The sequence below is a fragment of the Balaenoptera borealis genome (assembly GCF_965194805.1).
Source record: "Balaenoptera borealis genome assembly, chromosome: 12".
In the NCBI taxonomy this organism is placed as follows: domain Eukaryota; kingdom Metazoa; phylum Chordata; class Mammalia; order Artiodactyla; family Balaenopteridae; genus Balaenoptera; species Balaenoptera borealis.
The window spans coordinates 69,136,770-69,143,275 of NC_138869.1; the positions used below are offsets into that span (position 1 = coordinate 69,136,770).

Below are 6,506 nucleotides of genomic sequence, written 5' to 3' on the forward strand. Positions count from 1 at the left end.
ACTGTCTTTTTCCTTTCCTGCCATGCTTGCTGATGAAGGATGCCATGACTCCGGGTGCGGTCTGATGCCACCACCTAGATCTGTGCTAAGGCAACAACATTTTTAAGCACTACAGATTTGCACCATCAGTTCCAAATATCAACACGGTGAAAACGGCGAATAACATGTCTTCGTATCACTACGAAAATAGTTTTGACCTCTCAGCCCCCTGAAAGGGTCTTGGGACCACACCTTGAGGATTGAGCCCCTGAAAGTAGAAGCTATAACACTTTGTCCCTGGGTCCTTGGCACAGAGATGGTGCAGAGTAACAGTCAGCAGTGCTGAGCACTCACTGGGAACCCGATTCATCACCCTCACAACAGCTTTTGAGGCGGGTACTTTTAGTATCATGCCCATTTCACAGGTGAGGGGACTGAGGCACAGAGCGACCTCTCTGTTCAAAAGAGAATCGTGCCGACCTCCAAAACGAGGCTGGGAAATGATTACACTCTACGTTTCTAGTCAGCTCTTCAAATTCTACAGAGCTCCATCAGTACCTGGGAACCTCCCAGGCACTCCTCGACAGCTAGGAAATCTCCTCGCTTCTTCTCATCCCTACACTGCAGTCAGAGAAACAGAGAAGCCAAGAGACTAGAGCCCACGTCTGCCAGGGTCCCGGACAACAGAGCTAGCAAAGCAGGGCTCCGGCAGCAGTGCCCAGCCTGGCCCCGGGTGCCCAGTGGCTAAGCAGCCCCAGCCCCTCACCCCAAAATGCATCCCCTCCACTCTCCTCCTCCCCATCCTGGGACCCAGGCCCCGTGGACAGGTCCGGCTCTGGTTGGGCTGTGTGACCTCAGAGGAGTGACCTCCCCTCTCCGGACCACAGTCTCCTCATCTAGACAGTGGGCTGGTGGATGGTGGCCTGGCCTCACTGATTCCACATTTCCCTCTGGCTCCCCATACCCACCGTGCATGCCAATCGCCTCCGGGAGCCCGCTGACAGAATCAGTTAACACACAGACGCCTCTCCTCTGTTTGCTGAGGCCCCTCGAGGCCCCGTGCTCATTTTCTCCCCCTCCCAGAATCGCAGAAAAGTAAATAACCACCCTGAGATTCTCCATTGGGTAAACAACCTAGAGTTTGCTCTCCAAATTGCCACCCGCCCCACCCCTAAGGCTGCACCAAAGACTGACAGGTTTATCTGTAATTCATGGCCCTGGATTCCCTGTCACCACTGCTCCCCCACTCCCCCAAAGCGTGTGCTGTCAGGGTGCAGGGGCGGGAGGAATCTAGGGTGGTGGCGAAGGCTTTCCTGAGGGGGTGGGTTTTCCAGCCAGGACCAGGGGACCCCATGCTAAAAGAGGCTCACAAGGAGCCAAACCCCAATGTCGTGGTCCCCTGCATCTTGGCCTGTTCTGCGGCGGTGTGCTACCCAGAGTCACCTCCCCAAGGCTGCCCAGGGCCCTCTGGCCTGAGCTGAAACTCTCCTCTCTCTGCCCCAATTTCTTGCCACCCCAGCTTCTTCAGATCTCTGTCCCATCCTACCCCTCATGACCACACCCTCCCTGTTCTCACCTCCGGGTCCTCCTCCCCATCCCACTCTAAGGAGCCCCTATGACACCCACTTTCCCCGCCCTTGGGTCCCCCCAAGGTGTGTCTATCTATCAAGACGCAGCACCGACTGAGGTTATGGGGACCCAGGCCCTGAGGAAGCCCTGCTCTGAAGAGCCCAGCAGACAGACGGGAGGATCACACCATGACGGAGGAAGGGCTCTATCACGTCGTTGTGTCCCAGGCATCCTCCCTCCTACTTTTTCAGGTGAGGAAACCGAGGCTGGCAAGGCAAAGGGCTTGCCCATGATGACACAGCTGGCAAGCAGCTGAGCTGGCCTGGACTCCAGGCCTGTTTCCTGACCTTGGGAAGGACACAGCTGCAGAGCAGCCAAACACTTTGGACCTGGATTTCAACCCTTGGGAGTGTCTGTTAACAGCTTTGAGCCTCAGTTGCTTCATCTGTAAAATGGGAGCAAACAACCCCTGCCTCAGAGAGGCATCTGTCATCTAGCAGGTATTTTACAAAGCAGTCGCTCTAATAACAATAATGATAATATCCCACTGACACTGGTAATAATAATGTTATTATTATTACTATTACTAAAATTATTGTTGCCAGTCTGATGACAGTCCCCAATTCCAAGAGTGATTTTTTTTTTTTTTTTGGCCGTGTTGGGTCTTTGTTTCTGCGCACAGGCTTTCTCTAGTTGCGGTGAGCAGGGGCTACTCTTCGTTGTGGTGCATGGGCTTCTCATTGTGGTGGCTTCTCTTGTTGTGGAGCACGGGCTCTAGGCGCACGGGCTTCAGTAGTTGTGGTACACGGGCTCAGCAGTTGTGGCTCGTGGGCTCTAGAGCACAGGATCAGTAGTTGTGGCACACGGGCCTAGTTGCTCCGTGGCATGTGGGATCTTCCCAGATCAGGGCTTGAACCCGTGTCTCCTGCATTGGCAGGCGGATTCTTAACCACTGCGCCACCAGGGAAGCCCCTCCAAGAGTGATTTTTAAGGGGTAGTTTTGCCAGACAAACAGCCTCTCTGATGGCCCCAGAACGAGAGCCATTAGCCAAGGCTCAGACTCCCCTAACTTGGCTGGGGGAGTGAGGAGGGAGTGGAACCATCACAGCTGGGAACAGAGGGTAAGCCTGAGAGGGCAGAGGACACGGGATCCGACAGCTGCAAGTGAGGTTGGCCTAAGAATATTAAGATTTGGCGACTGAACATCACCGAACATTAGCAAGAGTGCAAGAGTCCAGTCGATAACCTGCTGAGGGACTGGATAAGGAAATCTCACCTCCAAATCCCCAAGGCCCCAGAAAGAGGGCCCTGGAAGCCCAAGAGGGTTGTCTGGGGACAGAGATGGCAGCCTGGAGCCAGCCCACAGGCACAGGCTAGGAGCTGGTCCAGACTGAGATGTCCGTGCTAGGAGCCGCCCACATTCGGAAGATTCTGCCTCAGGCGGGAAAGCCCCCTGCCCAGGGTCCAGGCAGGTGTCAGAGGGTTTCCCACGATGTGGACCAGAGGGGGACCTACATGTCCTGGAAGGTAACAATGCCCTGTGGCCACCTCAGGTGTGAGGCCCAGTGTTCAGAAACTGTGGCCACTGCATGATGTGAAATATGGGCCAGTGGGAGCTGGTCACAAATCCGTGGTATTGGCTGGCTCGGGTTTTCACATGCAGAGAAATACATTTCTATCTTGTTTAAACCCCTCTTAATTTGGGCTTCTGCCACACGACACCCATTCTCAGTAGTAAATAACAGAATCAACTGCCCCTTTATCACTCCTCTGCCTGGGTGGGAGGGGCCAGTCACAGTCTCTACAGCAGAATCTCTTTTTATTATTTTCTGTTTAATCTTGTATTATAATTTACTTTTTAAAATAGGTAATAAATGCACATAGTACAACATTTAAAAGGCACAAAATTTGCCATTAAGACTAGGTTTGGGGACTTCCATGGCAGTCCAGTGGTTAAGACTCCGCGCTCCCAATGCAGGGGGCACGGGTTCGATCCCTGGTCAGGGAACAGAGATCTCGTACACTGCAAGGCACAGCCAAAAAAAAAGACTAGGTTTGACTGTAACAGAGACCATCATCTGACAGTGGCTGAGACAAGGTAGATGTTTATTTCTCTCTCACATGAAAGTCTGGCGTAAGCAAGTGATCCAGGACGGTCCTACACCCCGGAGAGTTCAGGGACCCAGGCTCCTTCTGGCTCACTGCTCCACCACCGTGCGTGTGTCCCCTCCTCCATGGTCCACTATGGTGGCCATGATAGCTGTGTCCCAGGCAACAGCAAGGAGGCAGAGAAGACAAGGAAAGGGGCCAAGGACACACCAGCTGTCTTTAAGGAAGGTTTTTAGAAGCTGCCTCACGATGCTTCTATTTACACTCCACAGACTAGAACTTAATCACATAACCATGAAGCTACAAGGAAGACTGGGAAACGTGGTCTTCCCCTCCGCAGCCATGTGCTCCAGGGGAGAGCAGAGATTGGTGAACATCAGTCATATAAAAGATGTACAGTGAAGACTCTCTGGTGGAGATTCTCTGGGACAGGCATGAGGGAACTTTCTGGGGTGATGTAATGTTCTCTATCTCGATGAGGTTGGATTACACAGGTGCATACATTTTTCAAAGCTCAAGGAATGATCTACTTAAGATTTGTGCATTTCACTTTATGTAAGTATTATCTCTAAACATGGCTAACAAACACAAAAGAAGAACTGTAAACGAATACTGAGCTCTAGTTAATGATGCGCAAGCAGAAGTGTAGGGAGTGCGGTATACTGATGTCTGCAACTTACTCTGAAATGCATCAAAAAATAAGATGGGTGGGTGAACTGAGAGATGTGGGATAAAGTCAACCTAGTGAGATGTCAATTGCAGAATTCAGGTGGTGGATAGATGGGTGTTCTCTGTCCAACTCTTTCAACCTTTCTGTATGCTTGAAAAGTTTTATAATAAAATGTTTATTAAAAGGTCACCTTGGCCTCCATCCCATCCTCTAGCCACCCAAATCCTCCTAGCAGCTTCTGTGTATCCCACTGACAGTGGTCCAGGCAAGTGCAAACATAACGCATACACAACAGTCTTTGTCTTATCCCAAGACCAGCCTGCTCCCTGTACTGCTTGCTCCTTGATTGAGAGAAACCCCTTGATCAAAACCCCCCTGGGAGCCACTGCCCCCTGGAGCTGGCCCAGGCAATCAAAGGAGGTCCCCTCTAGGGACCTCCCCTCATCACCTCAAGATCCCCATAGCTTCCCTGCTGCCCATCAGCCCCTGACCCACACCCCGCCTGCTCAGTGAGTCCCATCAGATCTAATGCCCTCCCTCTGCAAACTGCCACCATCTTCTTAGAACCTTCCTGCCACCTCAGGGCCTTGTGGAGCCTGGCTGGTTCCTTCCCAGTAACTGCTAAGCCCCTCTCCTGCACCACCCCACAGCTCCTGCATACTTGAGGATAGATGGGGCCAGGAGGTATCCTCCTGGGCTCTCCTTGGTCCCTTGGTCCTCTTGGTCCAGATCTTTCTTTAGGTTCCTAACCCATGGGCTTCCTTGCCACCCTTTCTAATCGGCCCTCCTGGTGACTCCAACGTCCTCCTGGTGGCCCTTTCCAGAGGTGAGGCTCTGACTGGGGCTGCAGGAGGTAGCGTCTTGGTGAGGTATTGAAATGGGAGCAGGGTTCTGGCAGGTGGAGAACGGAACATGTTCCCACAAGGCCGGGGGTGGGAGGGGGCAGGCTCAGTCAGGAAACGGTGGTGTGCCTGGGGCGGCCGCAGGGTCGGGAGGAGGAAGCAGAAGGACAGGAGGCCCCAGAGGGAGAGAGGACAGGGCCTTGACGCCGTGCAGGCAGGCACGCGAGGGAGGCTTTGGGGGGAGGGCGTCCACCCCATCCGAGCTTGAAGAGGACAGAGCCTCCCCAGGCCCTCAGGGAGTTGTGGGGTGTGAGGCTGGGAGGGAAAGCCATTCTTAATTTGGAAAGGCATTGCTAAATTCCCCTCCGTGGGGACTGTGGCAGCCTCGTGCTCCCTCCAGCGAGGTTTGAGAAGCCTGCTTTGTTCCAGAGTTTCTGAACATGGTGCTCAGGCGCAGTACCTGGGGACCGACCAGGTATTGATTTTCCCCCAGCGGATTTGCAGAGAAGCCTCGCTCAATCCTCGGGTCGCCAGGGGCACTGCTCCAAAGCCCCAGTCCCTCTACCTCTCCCTCCCTTCCATCCTCCTCCTGCAGCTTCCCTGCCCATCACCAGGCTCAAAGCTGCAACCTCTGAGCTTCAGCCCAGGCATCGCCTCCTCCAGGAAGCCCTACCTGAACCGCCACCCAGGGGTGAGGAGCCCCTTCTCTGTGTGCCCACTCTGCGCGGGCTTTGCCCCACCCTAGCCTCTGTGTGTCGCAACTCCTGGCTTAAGGTGGGGCCCCCATTAGCTGTGTCCTGTGTGTGTGTGTGTGTGTGTGTGTGTGTGTGTGTGTGTGGCAGGGGTTGGGAAAGTGGCCTTCCTGTGGCTTGTTGTCTGTCTTTCCTATTAGGCCCTAAGTTCACTGATAACTATTCAGCCATCAACATGGATTTGCCCCTGCTCGTGAAAGGGTCTGTCTCTGTGCTTCCTTTAAAAGAGGACACAGCTGTCAGAAGCCCAGGTGTAAAGACTCAAGTGGGAAAAGTGGTTGATTCAGTTTCTAGCTGTCAGATTTGGGAGGGTAGGGCAATCAGGGGCAATTCCAAGAACTCACAATCTACAGATATGACTGATCTAGAAAGAACAATGGCATGTCACTGCCCTATTACCCTCTCGCAGCATTTTCTTATCATGAGGAGAGATGAAAGACATGAAACACCATGAAAGATGAGATAGAGGAAAGACCCAGGGAGATCAGAGCTCAGCACCGAGGTTCTGGGCTTGTTTGTTACCGCAGCATAACTCAACCTATCTTGACAACTACAGACACTGCCCGGTCAGATAGGAGAACAGCC

The 6,506-nt window shown here is 53.3% G+C and overlaps 1 long non-coding RNA gene across 1 annotated transcript; it reads left to right on the forward strand.

The window, feature by feature from the left end:
* The first annotated feature begins 4,441 nt into the window (after positions 1–4,441).
* On the forward strand, positions 4,442–6,179 carry LOC309607281. The gene is made up of 2 exons (XR_014232352.1): positions 4,442–5,644; positions 5,765–6,179. It is a non-coding gene; the product is annotated as an uncharacterized lncRNA (long non-coding RNA).
* The last annotated feature ends 327 nt before the right edge of the window (positions 6,180–6,506 follow it).